We start from the raw sequence: 18,640 nt of genomic DNA, 5'->3' as shown, positions 1-18,640 counted from the left end.
ACCCACCAAAACACAAAGAGCAGGGTGCTCATGAAGACTCACAGGCTGCAAACACTCTCTTGTAGAGGAGTGCATATAACAGCCTTTTCCCCAAAGCCATGCCTTGTATTCGGCGTAAAGCAGAAAGGAGAAAGAGACAAGCCAATGTTGTGATTGCTCAGTTGGCTCAGGGGACATCAGATGTTCCTGAGGTTTTTTTTTAATTCTTTTTTCTTAAATTTTCTGTATTTTTTTTTAATTAATTAATTTAGGGGACTTATTTGAGAGGGCCAATTCTAGATATCCACTCCTAAGAATAATCCCTCTGGCTCATTTCCTAATTTGTTTCAAAGGAATGGAAACACTCCTGTTTCTTTCTTTCATAGCCCATTTTCTGCTTGAACCCTGCACCGCAATCAGTACCGATTCCTTATCGACAACCCTACTCCATGTAGGAACTTGGCAGGTGGTACTTTGTGGCACCACACACCAGTCTCGAGACCAGTGTAAAAAGTAAAAAAAAAAAAAAAAAAAAAAGGAAAAAAAACCCTAAACTGGTTCATCATTCAAGCTGGTCACCCTCCTCATGGTTTTAACTTCAATGAAATGGTGCTCCACGCTTGGCGAGCCAAGTTTTTTCCAGAAAACGTGCAACACCTCCTCCCTTTCTTCCACCCTTTTTGTAAAGTTGACAAGCATCTGGAGTTTAATATGCCCCCAATGGATTCAAGCCTTCGCTGTAAATAAGTCGTTTGCTTTGCATTAAACAGCCGACATCACACTGGCGCTTTTGTTCTCGGAGGCGATTGCAGAGAGTTAATCAACGGGGCTCCTGTGATCCGGGTGTGTTAATTCTCGTGCAGCAGCTCCGTGGGCTGCGGGGTGGCTGCTGCAGCCGTCAGTCGCCACCTGCTAAGCCCCTTCTCGCAGCTCTCCAGTGCCGTTCAGCCGCGCAGACCAGCACCTCTGCTAGGAAACGGGCCTCTAGCATCAGGTTTTAGCCATTTGCTGCTCAGGTTGCTTTTCCCCTTCCCCTAGCTCAGAGGGGAGCCATGGTGCTTACTCACTAAATGCTGCTGCTTCAACGATGCTGCGAGGAGATAAGGACGATGCTCAGCATCACCCCCGTGCTTGTCTCCATCCCTCGGCCATCGCATCGAGGCAGGAGCGGAGTTTCCCAGCGCTGATTGCAAAGATGCTGGCGATGGCACGCAGGGCTTCACACATGCAAAGCGCGTGCCCCGCCGAGCCGCCTTCCCCTCGCCTAAGAGCCCGCGGTTTACGCTGTAGTGGGTAAGGTAGACCACACCACCCCGATTTAAGAACTACCGACTGTTTGCAGCTGCAACAGCTCATCTGCTGCCTGCCACAGCGACCATCGGCACCGCTGTCATCTCACGAGAGGGAGGAATCTAAAATACCTTTGATGATCTGGGCCAACGTGATGTGAAGGAGTTTTTCCAGTTAACTAGGCTTCATACTTCGTGTATTCAATCAGATTAAAAAGCATTTCCTATACACTTAGTACATAAGAATGTTTTATTTAAAAAGCTATTTCAAACATCCGGCTGTACATCTAGATAAATTCCAAATTCCCTGCAAAGACAGCCTGGAATAATTCATAAGTGAAAACTGATGCAGTGAGAAATTAATCATTTGCCATTTACTAATACAATCAAATCCTGTTTGAGTGTAATTATACCTTTGAAATTGTCCGGTATTGCTTTTTGCTAGTCTGGCACAGAGCCCTCTACCCATTTTTTTTAAAGCAAGTACGTACATCCTGATACAGTTGTTTTCTCATCAGCAGATTTCAATGGTTATACTAACCATGAAGAACTAACCTCATTCAGAAACAATGGCAACACAAACCAAGAGATCATATACCATGATTTTTCACGAGGAGCCATGACTAAAATCACTGGTGTTCATCAAACCTCGTTAGTCTTGCGAGACTTGCACAATAGCCAGAAACGGTCCGGTTTTGATAGCTCCTGAGATGGTCTGAATTAAGAGGAGCTGCCAAGCTCCAGTTGAGGGGAGGACAGAGGACAACCTCTAACAGAGGAGAGACGGCCAGTCTTGGCTTGGTGCTGTCCTGGTTGCGTTCCTCCTCTACCTGGGACCTTGATGCCAAATCGTGTCCGCCTCCCAGCCAGGCCTGACTCGGAGGGGCACAGAGCTCGCTCGCAGCATTTCCTGACGATGCCGGTTAAGAAACCACTTCCAGGTGAAGTCTGAGATGGCAGGAGGTCTACACCAGCCGATCACAACTGCGCCGGCTTCCGCGAGCGCAGCTTGCAACCGAAAGCACACCAGAAAGCCCGCATCTCCCACCACTCGGCTGAGCTACGTACCAACGAGCAAGATGCAGACCTTCTCCTGGTCTTTCCTCCATGGGGAGAAAAGAAAGAGGATGTTCACGCTCTCCCTAGCAGTAGGTTTCAGACTCCCGACAGCTCTTTCTGTGATGTCCACTCATCACATTGCATTGGCGTCTCTCACTGGTTAAATATTCGTTAATTCGCCCTCAGGATAAATTTGATACCATTCTTGTATAAAATTGTGCCTAGAGGGAATTACCGCTGCGGGTTTGATAAGGAAACAACGCCATTCCTCAGGGACAAGATTGATTAATATCTTAATTACTACGACAACTCATTTAAAGAGCACATTTAAATCCAAAAATCCTATTTTTCCATGGCTGTGGAAAAAGTCTTCCCTTGCTCATGGAGAGAATTTGCTGGCCTACACCTCAATCCAATAAAAAATGGCTTTTTTCTGGTAAAGCTTGTGTCACTCTGGAAGCTGTGCGAGGTTTTAGCTGGGACCGACTTTCCAGGACTTGAGACATTGCCTCATGTCAGCAGCAACAAGGCAAGATAAGACACGCTAGTTTACACCTCTCCTATCAAGATCAAAGTGAACATCATCTTCCATGCCAGTTCACAGCGGCACGTGGACAGTCGCCTCACGTCAGCAGAGACGCGGCAACTCAAGCACTAAGAGGAACTACAGAAACCAGCTCTCGTTCCACAGCGTCCTCCTGTGGCACAATATTAGTATAATGATCCTTTTAATTAGGATGGAAAAAAAGTCCCTATGCTACCAGCCTCAGCATGAAAAGACCTAAAATAAAATTGATTCTAGAAAACAAAACCAAACCCCCTTCTATGAACGTGCTCTTTTTATCAGCATCTCACATAAAAGAGCGAAAACATCACACTGCAAGAAAAACTTCACACACAGAAAATCTGGAAAAGAAACAAAGAGGATTTTACACAAATTTATTAGGCATACAAACTCCTGTCTGCCACTGAAGTTGCTGCTGAAAGCCACCATTTGGCGATGTGATAGGACATTCATTTCACAATGTATGATACAACTGGCAACGGGTCTTTCTCGCAGCTTAACTTCACGTATTTAGCACCAAACGCCGGCAGGGAGCTCTGGGCTGAACGTAAGGATGAGGTGGTTTCTACTTGAAGACTTTTCTCAGGCTTCAGCACAAAGGTGACAGTGAGCGTGGGGAGGATTTCACGGCAGCTCTCCACCCAGCTGCGCAAGGAGAGCTGGAGCAGATGCTGGGTCTCCCTCCTGCCTGGGCCAGCTGGGAGCAGAAGGAGAACTTCGGAGAGAGCATGAAGCTCTCCGGAGGGGAAACAAAAACCCAAACAAAACACCAAAACACTTTTAAATTACCCCAGCAGCTGAACTGGGCTGGACTGGCTGCTAAAGCAGTTCCTCTTCGGTTTTTTGCCTCAACCAGAGCAACAGTAGTTCACAGGGAAAGCACAGCACGTACATGCAGAAGGACTCTACTTTTTTAGACTCCACTTTCTCCCCCCCCCCCCCCCAGATTTTAAGCAATTCACAGAAGTTTAAAAAAAAAAAAAAAAAAAAAAAAGTACTACAGTGGAATCAGTCCTCCCCATGAAGACACCAAGAAAAAAGCTAGCACACGTTCAGCGTTCAGAAACCCATAGGAAGGGCATACCACCACATCCCGGCCCATGTCAGCCGGCGAGTGTAATCCAAAACTGGAAGTCAAACTAGACCATAAAATTGTAAACCACGAGGTGGAATTTCATTTAGCATTCCCGTGCTTCCCCCCAGGCTCTGCAGGCTTCACGTTAAGCATCTGGGGTGCGATACACGGAGATGACTCCCCCTTACCAGTAACACCTGGGGCAGAACCTTCTTCCCTAAAATTTTTTGTGGGATGTGTAGTCTGACATGAGTCTAGGAAACATAACGTATGATAAATGGCATTCTCAAAGATAATACTTTGTCAGCTTACACATTCTTTCATTTTATTTAAAGAACCACACAGAAATCCCAGTTTCAAATTATTTTACTTTCTGGGCATAGCCCAGAAGTCATTTTAACAGTGTGAAGCGAGTTAGTCATCTCTAGTCGTACAGCTTTTTAAACTAACACACAAAGTGGTCTTTTAAGAATTACTAACCCAATAAGCGCAACTGCCGAGAGAGCTGCCATTGCTGATCGCCGACAGCATTCCTGGCACCGCACAACGGCACAGCCCTCGCCCCAACAGGATTACTGCCTAAAAGACGGAGCGCAGCCCTACCCGGCTGCATTAAGGTGCAAATGTTCCCGGTTCTAATCCTCTTTTATGGAGAGAGAGGATTAGTGGTTATGCTGGACTACCACAGAAAAACACAATGGAAGCGTGTTTTACCGAGGGATTCGAGCGAGAGGGTGGCGATGTGACACACCACGGCCTCAGCTAGACCGAGGCTCGGAGGTGTGAAGTACCACGTTAACCATAACGTCCAGCACGGACGAGGTCCGCCATCTTCAACCTCGGCGCGATGAATCACCTTCAGGACTTGGTCCTCACATCGCATTAATTCAACCAGATTAGCATATGGCAAAGGCAGATGACATGGCCCTAACCACATTTAATTATCTAACTTCCACCCTAAAATGGCAAGCCTGGCCCACCCCTTGTTGATGGTTCTGCTCATGATGCAGTCTTCAGGGAGATGCTTAATAGGGTCTGGTTGATCCTAAACGCAGAATGAGTTACGCCAGTATGACTGTAGCTGGTTTTAGGAGGGGTGGTGCCACCTTAGCTGGATGAGGAAGGGTACAGGTATTCAACCTGCGTGCGCAGAAGGGCACAGGCAATGGACTAAGCAGTGACGAGTTGTCCCAGACCACAAAAAAACCAACCAACCAAACAAACAAAAAAAAAACCCACCTCCTCTTGCAGTTTTATACTGTCACCCTTTCAATTCATTTACCCTCTGATCTTGCAACACATACTGAAGCCCTCTATGTTACAAGCAAAATAAAAGATCAGGAACCCAGGCCATTCTGTCTGAAAAAAAAAAAAAAATTAATATTGTAAAAAAAAAAAAATTAAATCCTATAGGCATTTTATACACTACGATAGCATTTGTTTTCAAGATCTTATCCTACCCAAGTTTGGTTTGTTTTTTTTTCCTACAGCTGTTTAAGAGGAGGGGTTGTGCATTCACAGGTCTGCAGACAGCCTCTGATGTCAACTACCTTAACTACCGTTATCTGCATTCACATTCACAGACCAGGAAGAATTCGGGGATTCACCTCCAGGCTCATGGAAAAAAAGGCATCTCAGGTTACCCTGCAGTGCCCATTAGGGCATCTGAGGTGACAGAGTACACTGAGGCTCGGTTCAGTGCCAGTAAAATATGGGATACCGCCTCCCCTTAGCATCTGGAACTGGGAAAAGAGAAAGGACAGGTTGCCTCCCAACGGTTTCCTGTGGTTCAAGAACACGTCTGCTCGCCTGCCCCGCAAAAGACTGTGGATGAGGAGGAAAAACTCCTCAGGAAAACCACTGGAAACTGATGAGCAAAGACCCTAAAAAGGGAAAGTGTCACCTCTGTAAACGAAGCACCAGGTATGCGAGAAAATCCAGTGCATGTTACATTTGCAGCTACATATTGTGCAGGATTAAGATTTGTGTTTTCTGGGAAAAAGTTCATCTACAGCCCAACTAGATCAAAGCCACCTGTCTGCGAGTTATTTAAGTCTTAAGTACCTGCACGCTGGATTTAAATGCTGGTTCAAACGTTTTTCCCTCTAGTATCGACAAAGAGCCTGTTCAGCAGGCCACCGCGCTCTCCAAGCGTCTAGTACTCAGCTGTCTTCCACACAGGCAGAACTGAACACTCAAGACCCGAGCCATTTGAAGCAGGGTTGTAACAATCCCACACACGAGTACATCCGCTAAGACTCTTCTTCCTAAGCAGTTATTTCCTTCTGTCTTAGTTTGGGAAGGGGCGTGGGTCAGTAGGGCTTACAGGAGTACTGCCACACCAGAATCTCAAACTTCCCACGCACGCGGAGAACATCCAAGATTGACCCACCTTAAGTCAGCGCCCAAGTGGGGCTCTTCCTGCTTTGAATACACAGCACAATATGCAAATCCCGTGGGAATTCAAAGTTTTCAGAGTTCCTGCAACGCACAACCATGCATTTGAAAATGCATGATTGTACACTGAAAATGGACCACGGATTTTTGTTTGCTGCTACATTTTGTACTTTAGATGTCTCACATTTCTTCACCACCACCGCCATCTACATATGCTTCTCGTTATCAGGGTTTAAGTATTACAGCTATCACAGCAACAGACACCATTTCCTTCTTGAGCAAGAGACCAAATTTACCGCTTTACCTGCCAATCACCACAAACACTCATGATGCAGAATAAGCCTGAAAAAACAACTTGCAACCCAAAGCAACTACAAGAAGAGCTTTGAATCAGCTAGCTCCTTCCAGGGAAGAAAGGGAGCAGCACCATTTGAAGTCCCTTCTCCTTCAAGAGGGAAACCAGGAGTTAAAGGATTTTCTTTGTGCCCAAGAAAGCGGCTGCAGATGCAGCAGCAGGAGACTCTAATGACTGACACCAAAAATAAACTTATGGGGAAAAGAATTCATTTACGCACCACTCCTCTATAGAGGATGCTGCAAGGTAAATAAAGCTTGGAGACTCCGGGGGTGTGGTCTTGCAAGTATTTTTGACCCAGACTATGGGGAAGTTTTCCAAGCCTCAAAGTCATCCCCATTTGATTACTTTAATTAGATGGTTATGTAATAAACCGTGGGAGGGACTCAGTTTCTTTTGGATTGCATTTCCTGATCACACTGGTTACAAGCAAGAAGCATGCTCTATAAATGAAAATATACTTTCATGTTTTTCTGCTTATGTATTTGAAGTCAGATGAAATTTTGTAACAGTACTGAAAAAGTTGAGTTACCCTCCAAGTCGCTACCAGTCTGCACCATCTGAGCAATCCATTTATTATTTATAGGCAATACAGACAGCACACAGAGCAAACAGATACAATAATTCACGCATCTGCCTTACACGCAGCCTCACAGAGGCAGAAAGTAATCAACACCCAACAAAAATGATGCGAGCGAGGAAGCAGAGGCTCGGAGCCCGGCCCAAGAACAGAATGTACCTCACCACGCTCCGTACTGAGGAGACATGTGCTTTCGCCCTCCAGCACAAAAAGATGCTTCGTAACTCACAGAAAGCAGTACGGTCTCTAAGAAAGGATGAAAAACAGGAAGAAAAGGAGATGCTGGACTTACTCAATCCTATAGAGCCAATGCTTGGATGGAATACACCTTCCATCCAAAGCGTCCTAAGAGTCTTTGTACAGCTACATCTTTCTTACAGCAGGAAAAAAAGAAACAAAACCACAGTATTTCATTGACATCAAAACGTCAATGCGCATCAGGACGCCTATCACTCTCCTACATGCTCCACCAAATATAGCCTCCGCCTCCCCATTTTCTATCTGTCAATAGAAGGGACTCCTCCTTGGAGTTTGGCAGGCAACTCATCCACAACAAAACCAGACCAGCCTCAGACAGAAGTCCTTCCCATAAAGCCAAAGGCATCAGGCAATCTCCAAAACAAAGATGATGTACAGCCTTCATTACTCAGCCATCCTCTCCCAGGTCTCCCCTTACTAACACTCCTGATGAGAGCACAAGGTCTGCTCCTAGTTATAAACTGCACTATTCCCGAAAGGATAACCGGCTTTGATGTTTCCCAGCGAGCGGTGCCGTTGCACAGGGGGGAACGACTCCAGCCAACCTTCCCAATGGGCCTTTCTGACTGGCAACTGGTTCAACCCCACCAGTTTTGGGGACAAGGCAACAAGGCCGGAATCGGCAAAACACCGCAACTATTGAACCTCACTGCAATTGCTGCAGCGGATACAGAATAGACCTGAATTCTCCCCAAAGCAGGACAGTGCCTGGATGGTCCAGGTTTAGCCTGGACAGGCAAGAGGTTCCTGCCACCCACAGTACAAAGGCCTGGCAGCCTGCACAACTCTGGACCTTCAAACCTTTCTCCACGCTCCGCTGCTAATAGTACAGCCTTTACTTTGGATAGCAGCGAGAGTTTCTGGTGGAAGCTTAAGTTTCAGGTGGAAGAAAAGAGAGGATGCTAGTAATGTTCAGCATCTTACGGTTTGCAATAGTTGAAAAACAGAGGGTTTGCTAGGATATATTTACCTGGTTCAGATTCACATGCAAAACGAGCTGATGAAGAGATTCACAATAGCTGACACACAAATTCACTCACTAAAGCAAGTGACAAACAGATCGGGGCAAGGGCGCGTATCTGCATTCAACAGTGGGAATGCGAGAAACTATTAAACTGATCCTCTAACAAACAACTGCATTCAAAGCCGTAAGAGGCTGGATTACCTTTAAACACAGAAAAACATTGCCCGAGCGCCAAGAGACCATGCTAGAGACTACATGCCACTTGACTCCTTCACATGGAGGGTCTTCAGCGGTTCACGAGACTTTCCGCAGGATGAGCCTTACTGAAGATCCGGAAGAGCACAAAAAACAGCAAGAGAGCTCTGAATCTGGTGCGAAAACTGAACTGGAATAAGTGGAAACTTTTATCCTTAATTTTGATTTACAACTGGCTGTAGCCAGTCCTAATTTTAGACAAGCATGCTTAACAAATGACTATGTATCAAAGAGCTAATGAAGTTCATTAGAGGAGAGCCGCATGAGTCACAACAAGTATCTGCTTCAAGTGCCACCTCAGCACCATTTTCCAGCTTTCTACTACTGTAACTACTAGATAGTAAAAGTAACATCCCCACCATGCAGTGTAAGTTATTTAAAAAGACCAAGGGGTGAATTTTAAAATTATTTTATTAAATAACTCAAGCACTGGGTAATCAGTAATAAAAAAAAAAAAAAATCTTAACTACATTTTTTTCCTACGGATCTACTTCAGAAGCAGCATAAGAAAGATAAAGTCTGAGGCTAAATTTTACAGTACTTCTTGCACTGAAAATCATCCACAGAAGCTGATTTCTACCGACAGCACGCAACATTCTTACGTATAAAAGTCTGTATTGAATTTTTTTGGTAAAAGGGATACAGGGGCATGGCAGAGTCACTGCACTCTGCTTCCTTCCTAGAGGATACTTTTGCAGATCAGAGGAGGGTAAGGCAAAAAAATAATAATTCCCAAAGCCTGCAAGAGACTGAGAAGCTGCATGGAAATCTCCTTCAGTTGGTAAATGAAGAGTAGGTGGAAGCAGTAATGGAAATATTCCCAGAGCATGTACATGCACATGGCAGCAGAAGTTTGAGATTATGTAGCCTAGAAGCAAGATTTACAATAAAGGCAGCTCCAGTGCTCCCAGCCTGGGCTCCTGCAGTCATTTGTGGTTCTTTATTTTCACTTACGAGGCTGAAATCTTCCAGGCTTGAGCTTGCCAGAAGTAAAACTGGCTGGTTTAAGTCTAAGAAAAGATGATTCAGGCTCCTGAGCAACAGAAAAATTATGAAATTCCAACACTTGAAGTAGTCCTCAAGCCAAAATACCTGCAGTCTGAAAGGTGACATCTGTGCAGCCGACCAGTCATGGGGCTTTTGTCCAGGAAAGTTGAGAAAATTAATTGAAGTGCAATATTATGGTGCGTAAAACCCCTGCGTGGCCAACCTCACTCAGAACCAAAGCGGCCGTCGCTCACTGTAGCTTAATCCTCTATGAACAAGTTTATGCCACGCATTTTCCCGACGGAGCTATAGAGAAGGGCAACCTCCGGCTAACACAGCACACGCTAAGGGCTCTTGCTGGTATAGCTGGTTTTTGCCAGGACAGGTCATTTACTTCTGGGGTGAGGGTATTTCTTGTTCTAGCACACCGAGCAGCACAGTTGGCATGGCACGGTCCATATCCACAACATAAACTTGTGTCAGGATAACTTACACGCTTGTTACACAGAGCACAGCCAGGCCAAGTTACCTCCAAAGGAGCACCCGTGTAGCACAGAAGGTACGAAGCGAAACGCTGCGAGTTAATGGGGTCCATAGAAAAATTTTGATTCAACAGAAAGGCAGCGCTTTCACTGCTCCACGCCAAAAATCATACTGCCCACACACACGCGAACACTGGCTCTATCCAGGCTGCCAACAAACGACGCTTTACAAGACCTGTGCTTCATTCCACCTATGTAACGCGAACACACATCAGGCCACACACTTTGTAAAACGCAGATGCTATTGCGGTACGTGAAATTGTAAGACCAGTATAAAACACACACTGGAAGAGGCAGAGGGTTCCCCAGCTTGCTGTATTTATGGCACATGCGTAAGAGCCCATGCCTTGTTCATCGTAAAGCCCATACATAAATGACATGAGACTTCTGAAAAACAACTGCGATACAGTAAAATACAATAAAACACAACTGCGGTACTCTATAAAATAGTAAACACATGTAGAAAATTACATGAGCATATGAGATTTAATTAAACACTACACTATAACACTTATCCACGACGGACAAGACTAAAACCCCGAAAAAAGAGTTAATATAATCTTGACCTTTCCAAAGTTACCATCTTTGTCATACACTTCCTCTTTCCCCCGTCAATGAAAAAAAAATTTTTGCTCCCAGTTTTACCACAGGCATGAAAATCTAAATTAAAAAGATGAACAATTTCTCTCACATACATTTCCCGAACATTAGGGCATTCAAAGTTCAATATAACAGGTTTTAAAAATGAGCAACTGTGATGCAGATGAATCAGAAGACAAGGTAACACTACTGCTAAAGTAAGCATGAACACAAGTTGCCATGATGTCACCAACGAAAAAATAACGACTACACACAGCCGTCACAACACTGAAAACACTCTCACGCTGCCCGGGACACAGAAAGAGGGTCGAAAACCGCGCCTGGACAGTAGCAAGGCTAACGCATCAGAGACAAAAATGGTAACTGCAATGCCCTTCCCAAGATAAAAATCCTGAATTCTGGAAGTAACGAAGGCTGTTCCAGTGGAGGAGAAAAACCATAAAGCAGAGATCCAAATCTTGAAGAGGTGCGCAGAAAACATCTCCCCACGCTACGAAAATTATCTGTAGCTGCAAGAAAGCTAAGGCTTAGCAACCCCACACATACGAAGACTTCTGAGCCAAATATTTCTGCCTTGTAATTATTATTTACATTAACAAGGTCCTGACCACCTCATTCACAAACCAGGTCTCTCCTGAGCCAGATGTTGTATAACCCAAGAACAAAGAGACACGACTTATACCCCCCTTTTGGGCATATTAGACAAGGAAGGGGGGGAATTTTGCTTGCGTGATTAACAGCATTTCAACTCGCTGCCCTCCCAGCAGCAGCCCCGCTCCCCAACGCATATAGAAAAGGGCAGCGCCGGCCCAGGACGCTGCCACAAGGCATCCATTTGCAGTCAGGAAAATAAATTAATTAATAAATAAATAAATGGGGGGGGGGGGGGGGGATAAAAGGAAGAAGCAGAAAAGCCCCGCAAATGGCTGCAGCCGCGACCCAACTTCCCTCCCCGGAGCGGGACGGGTTCGCACCGGGGCCGGAGCAACCTGCTCCCGCAGCCTGCAACACCCGCCTCGGCCAGACGCGTGGGCCCGGGGCCGGCCCGCACCCGCCCGCCCTCCCCTCCCCTCCCCTCCCCTCCCCTCCCTTCCCTTCCCTTCCCTCCCGCCGCCCCCGTCCCCGCCGCTGCACCCCCCCCCCCCGCCCGGTCCCCCCGGGCCGCAGCCGGGCGAGGCCCCGGGCGCCCCGCAGGCCCCGCAGCCGCCGCCCCGCCGCCCCCCACCCCCCCCACCCCAACGCCGGGCTCCGGCGGCCGGGCGGGAGCGGCCCACGGCCCGCCACGGGGCCGCGCTTCCCCCCCTCTCCGCCCTCAGCGGGGCCTAGCGCGGCCTAGGCGGCCCCGCGGCGGCGCTGAGGGGAGGCGCGGGCGCCGGAGCCGGGGGTGCCTGGGCGGCCGGCGGGGGCCCCCGCGTTGCTGCGGCTGCGCCGGGCTGGAGGAGCTGGGAGATTGCGCGGTAGGACACTCACCTCAGAGCGGCTGCGCTGCGGCGGGCCTGCGCCGTGGAGCCTCTGCCGGGCGGCGGCCGGGGAGGGAGGCGAGCGGGGACGCGGCGCGGCTCGCCCTGAGCCGCCGCAATGGCGAGCGGGAGAGGCGGGGACCGGCGGCGGCGGCGGCGGCGGGAGGAGGCCGGGGGGGAGAGGGAGAGAGGGGGGGGAGGAGGACGTATGGCGTCATAGCCCGGCGCCGCCGCCATGATGAGGAGGGCGAGGGCCGCGCCGGGCGGGAGGCGGCGGCGCCATGTGCGGGAGGTCGGGGCGGCGGAGGGGCGAGGGAGGAGGTGGCGGCGGCGGGGAGCTGGGCGGCCGGCGGCGCCATGTTGGGGAGGTCGCGGTGCCTCTTTCCCCCCCCCCCCCCGACCCCTGCGGGGAGCTGGGGGCGCGGAGGGGGCGAGGGGGGTGCCGGCGCCATCTTGGGGAGGTCGCAGCCGTTCCCCCCCTCAGCCAGGAGGTGCGAAGGGGCTGCGGGCGGCAGGCGGGAGAGCCCTGAGGAGACGGCGGGAGAGCCCTGAGGCGATGGCGGGCGAACCCTGAGGAGATGGCGGGCCGGGCGGGGGGACCCAGCCTGGGCTGCGCTGGACCTGGCACCTCAACCGAGCGGGCTGCGATCTCAGTTGTGTTTTTCCGTGGAAAAAGCCTGTTTAAAACCATCCCAGCCTGCTGTTGGGCCATGGCTTTCCTGCCCCCACACCACCACGTACCGCCCTGGTGGTTTTTGGGGTAGGAGAAACCATATTGCTGAGCTAATCTGGGTTTTTAAAAAAAAAAAAAAAAAAAAAAAAGAGATCAAAATAACACATCGGAAGGCCGGCGGGCTGTGCGAGAGGCCATCTGTTTGTAGCTGTAAATCTTTGCCCGCGCCCAGCGAGGGCCGCCGGCTCGAAGCAGCTGTGGCTCCCACGCTGGAGCTCCTCCGAAACGCAGCTTGGTCTCGCGCCAAGGGGATGGGTGTCCCTTCTGCACATAAGAAAACGGCGATAAGATTGTTAGCAGCCTGACCGCCTGCTTTCCGCCCTGAACACGAGCATACTCCGCAAAGCCTCTCGTTTTCACTACTGCCCGGTGCTATCGATGAACTGGACTGAGCTTTAGACCCACTAATTACCTTTCCCGGTATATGGAAGCTAATGATTTCTTGTGTTACCATATTAGGGCTCAGAGACATCTATTACGATCGTGGCCTTGTTCTGGGGGAAGGTGCTCACGTTCGAAGGCTGCCCCTGTCCCCAAGCAGCCTGGGGTTTCAGTAGGAGCCTGAAATATAAAGGAGGATTTAAAACACAGAGGGAAAAGGAGACAAGGGAAATAATAAAAATGGGTATACATCTGTGTTTTGGAGGAGGGAGTCGTAAGGTGGGACTTGACGTCTAATGCACTGAAGGTGTCAAATTTAAGATGTTTTCCCCACACCTAAAGGATGACATGGAAAATACAATGAGAAGAGGTACTAGGAGAAGAGTTAAGAGAAGCTGGTTAAGAGCAGCCTGGGAAGCAAAATATTTTCAGTAGTATTCCTTCATTAAGGATCTTACGTATTTATTGTGCACTCTGTGCTAAAGATCTGGCGGGTCAAAAATTCAGTAGACTTTTATACTGGAGTAATCATTATTTTATTTTTGTTGGTGTAAAACGTATGTAATTTGTTTAATTTCAGGACCTCAGCCTACCATCTGTGCCTAGTAGAAACCTCTTCCACGGGTACGTCATTGTACTAAAAATGATAAAATTTTTGTCATTAAGCTAATATCCACTACTGGGATTTTACAAGTTCCCTTGAAGCATGCCGTACGAGTCCCTGTAAAAGGGGATGCATCCTACATGCCTGGCAGCTCACAGCACTCTGCAAATTTACTGATAGTCAGGCAACTACAGAAATAACTTCATCTGATTGATAGGTGGGATGAAACATGGCCACCAATTTTTTCTGTTTACAAATAGAATAAAGCAATAGTAGATGACTTCTTAGGGCAGGAAGTGATGACCGTACTGTACCCATCTGAAGATGGAAGAATATGGAAAGCACGATATGGAAAACAAATGCTCACCGGTGTGCCTCGTCTGCAGAGCCATCCGAGGCAATTGGCATGCACGTCAGGTCAGCTCGGGATCGACTGCCCGCTCTGCAGAGTCATACTCCAGTTGTCGCTTCCGCAGTGCCCCTGCATTTTTGGGAGATCTTTGCTACCACGTGCATGCTTTCACAGCACGTTGTGGGGAAAATAACACCTCTGCTTTTCGCATGAATGTCATCTTAGCCTGTAGACTCAGTCACTCTGAGTTTTGGATGCTTTGGATTTCTGTTGTTGGCCTCCCATAGGTACGAAACATGGATCCGGGCCAAATGATGACTTAATGCCAGTTTGCTAAGATGAATGTAACTTTTGCTGCAGAGCTGTGAAGGTGTTTTGGCTGGGGCTTGCTGCTCCGCGAAGACAGGGGAGTGCCCTGCCAACGCAGGCAGACGTGTGGAGGCAGCTGATGTGGACTGTAACAGCAGTGGAATTCCCTTGTGCTAATCAGGAGTTTTGGAGCAGGGCCACGAGCACTGAAACCTGGGACTGTGCCACCCGGCAGGCCTGGTATAACCCACAGTGACCCAGAATCTCCAGAGGAGGAAGGTCACTTCTAGGTACATCACAGGAAGGTAGATTTAGATGAGCTACCAAGAGAATTTCATAATGGTAGGATGTGATAGTACTCGAAGAGCTTTGGGACGCTCTGGAGTCTCCCTCATTGGAGCTTTTAAGAACAGGTTAGACAAAATACCGCTGAGGAATGCTGTAGGTAGAGTTGCTCCTGCCCCAGGGAGAAGGATAGGTGACATGACGTCTCGGGGTCCCATCCAGGTGCATATTTTCAAGGCCACAGGTTGCTAATTGGTTTGGAATGGGCAGAGCAAACCATCAGCTCGTGAAAGTGCACATTTATGAGTCAATGGCTGTTGAATGTGCTGGGACTGTGGCTGGCACACGTGCTCATTTTTTTTTCCACCCCTCTCAAAGTGCTCTTAGTTATGTGAAGAGTGCACACAGGACCAGAACCTCTCGACAGGGAACAGCATGGACATTCATTTGGGATGTACCAGAAAGGTCCTCCAGAGAAGCAACATCTCCCAGTATGAACAAACTAACTCTTTCCCTTTGAAAAACTGAACATCAGCATGTCTCCCCAGGTTCTCATGGAGATCCAAACTGTGCTGTGTCATAGACCCATAATCCTACATGAAAAGGGTTGGGAAAAGACTAATTGCAAGTACAAATGTACATTTGGCCAGCAGAAGGGTAGGGAGCCTGGCTTGCACACCCATGGGAATGCCAGGGGCTGGTTAGGACATGCCATATCCAGCATTCAGGGAAAGATGGGAGGAACAATGATGCACAGTGGGGAAAGGGAGCTCTGGTGACAGGGCAGGCCTGGAAAGATTTACCTGCCCACATCCTGGGTCTGGGAAGAGAAAATGTGGAAGGGATGATGTGAGGACAATGTTACTGAGTTACCAGCTGGATGCCTCGGCTCAGGTGCTGCGAGGCTGTGGGGGAGAGAGGTCAGAAGACTATGTACAGGCTGTTTTAGCAGATTACCTTGTCTTTGGTTGGTGACTTCTGGGACAGAACAAGAAAACAGATGAGTAACAAGGAAGGATGGCCTAGGAAAAGATGCACAGGAAAGCGTAAGGGGAATGGGAGTGCCTGGGTCAATTAGCTGGTGCTGCTTTGTAAAATGGATGAGTTATTACCAGCAGTGTAAGTGGCTTTTGGGCTTTGGCAAACAGCCTCGGACACGTCTGCCCTGAAAGTGCCATCAGCCTTGGGTCACAGATTTTGTATGTTTTCAGGTGCCCCGGTAGGGTCCATGCACAAATAAGAGCCCTAGGTGAAGAGCCCTGGCTCCAGTGAAGACTTTTCTTCCGTGGGAGCATGGCTGCGTTACAACCAGAACGTTTGCAAGTGTGAAAAAGTACTATTGACGTTTAGGGACCACAAACAGAGATTACGTTTTCATAAGGGGATGAGAGACATGCCCTTGCTGGTGTATTTAGCACATCTCATAGACCAGGTCAATCTAAAACATCGCTCCTGTCAGCTAATCCAATGTGGGCAGGAGGGAGATTTCTCCAAAAAGTGTTCCAGGGACACAGGTGTAGTTTTGGGACTTCCTGAACACACCAACTCTTGCTTATTTTATGACAACAGCCATTACAACAAACAATCTGTTACCTTCCGGGGTTTATATGGGAAGGCTGATCTCTGGCATACTGGAGATGAAGGAGCTGCACGTGGTCGTGCAGCAGAAGACACGTTCCTGGCAGCAATTCTCTTCAGGGTCCGCTTGCCGCAAAATGGCCTAGCTGCCTCGGAGTTAAAACATCTGCTGCCTGGTGGCACTTTTTGGCTGCCTGTGCTTACAAGCGATGGACGAGGTGGAATCCCAGCCCCTTGGCGTCTTGTGTCATCGGGTGAGAAAAAGTGGATGGGTCTTTTTTCTTTCATACCAAGTTTTTATTCTTATCTTAAGCCCGTAGGAGAGAAAAGTAATGATTAACCCACTATGCTGTAAACAAAACACCCTGATGATTTAGCAGAACTAACTGCTGTTTTTAAACATTCGCGTTTAAAAATTTCAGCAGACTGAAGGGGAAGACTACAGACACAGCTGGTTGGCCTTTTCCTTCTCTCCCTCTTTTTCAGATTAAAAAAATTGCATCCATTGCTTTCCTTTAATGTGAGTCTTTGCAACAGTAATTGTTTGGTAATGTGTAATAAACCAGATTTGCACAGCTCATAAAGAGCTGGGCTGGTTTTCATTACTCTAGGGAGAATGTTGATAGCGTGGTGAGTTTGCTATAAGTAGCCTTGACTGGGCTCTGGCTGCCACAGCTTCTCTGGAGCCACATTAGACCAAAGCTGAGTCTGAGTTTTGGGAGTATTCCTGTGATGAAAAGCTCTGTCATAGTCTACACAGGTGTAATCGTTCTGGAGAGCCACTACTGGTAGGATAGTGGCTTCCTGCAGCATCCCCCAGAGCCTGTCAGGGCTCTGCAAATACAGATTTCTGCTTTTTCATCTGAATATCCCCTGTCTTCAATTTAGATCCTTACACCTAGTTCTCCACCTTTGTGGACACTCCTCAGCTATTTTCAGCTTATTTTCACTCCTTCTGTTCAAATACAGTTTGGTCAAGTTCTGCAAACACTGACATTGCCGTTTTTCTGCACAGAGTATGAGAAGCATCTAAAGTTATCCAGTGTTACAGTGCAATGTGGGACAGAGTGAAGAGGCTGAAGATAATGTGATTAGCTTTGCCAGGTATTAGAGAGAGAAGGAGGCATTTTTCCCGTATAATTCCAGTTCTCCAGGCGGCTTCTTATTTAATATATTCAGGCTCTTTCCCAGATTGCCAGTAGCTCTGTGAAAAAGACACGTCCAGAGCATTTTTCTCTATTTCAGGCTCAGCACCACGAGAGCCATCTCAAGACCAGAGTCTCCAGTATGGCCTCGCTGGGCTATGATATCGTAATGCTAACTGCAGAGCTTACCCTTTTTTATAGCTCTTTGGCATCACCACGCAGAGCCGGCGCACACTCATAATTGCACCAGTGAAAAACCCTAGTATGGAAAGCAAACAGTCAACAGTTAATTTCAAGATTTTTTTTTTTCTTGGACCGTAATAAATGATTTTAGGGCTCTGCTGCCTATTTTTGAAGTTCTGCTTTGGATACTTGCCTGGACCAGCAGTGCTCTGGGACAGCCTCAAGCCTCAAACAATTTCCCTTAGGAGCAGGCAGGGTTACAGCAGAAAGGGGATCTGTGCTACGGGCTCTGGAGACCTCTTGTCTCTCGTCAGCAGGGAGAAAGGTTGCATGGTGTGAAGATCTAGAAGATACCCAAGATTGCGGCCGAGACCCTTGTTTTGGCATATGATTATAGAAAAAAATGGGGTCTGAATGTGCAGCAACACCAGTGATAACATGACGTGTCTTGGGGACAGCAGCTTTCCTTGTTCCTCTTCTGCAGCAACCAGTAACTAAAAGCTGTCTGGATTTTGGGCTTGCCCTGCAGCAGCCGGCCTCTTCGCTGCTTCTCATAACTGGTGATTAATTGTTTCTATTCTGCCAGTACCCAGAGTATTTAGAAATAAAAGACGGAGTGCTGGATGAGTGCCATTTTCTCATCTCTGTGAAACAGCAGTAACTAACAACTACAGAGAGAGAATGGCACGTAAGAGCCCACTTAGG

The 18,640-nt window shown here is 48.0% G+C and overlaps 1 protein-coding gene across 2 annotated transcripts in view; it reads right to left on the bottom strand.

Annotated features, from left to right (window-relative positions):
• Positions 1–12,414, bottom strand: part of NRF1 (nuclear respiratory factor 1) — a 71,678-nt gene extending 59,264 nt beyond the window's left edge. For both annotated transcript variants that reach the window (XM_075712171.1, XM_075712179.1), the window contains exon 1: positions 12,376–12,414. The gene's annotated coding sequence lies outside the window, so the exon portion shown is untranslated. The remainder of the gene's footprint in view (positions 1–12,375) is intronic.
• Positions 12,415–18,640: the final 6,226 nt, after the last annotated feature.

Source organism: Pelecanus crispus, chromosome 1 (genome assembly GCF_030463565.1).
Source record: "Pelecanus crispus isolate bPelCri1 chromosome 1, bPelCri1.pri, whole genome shotgun sequence".
Classification (NCBI taxonomy): Eukaryota; Metazoa; Chordata; class Aves; order Pelecaniformes; family Pelecanidae; genus Pelecanus; species Pelecanus crispus.
The sequence above is the reverse complement of the archived record's forward strand: the minus strand, read 5'-3'. Positions and strand labels throughout refer to the sequence as shown.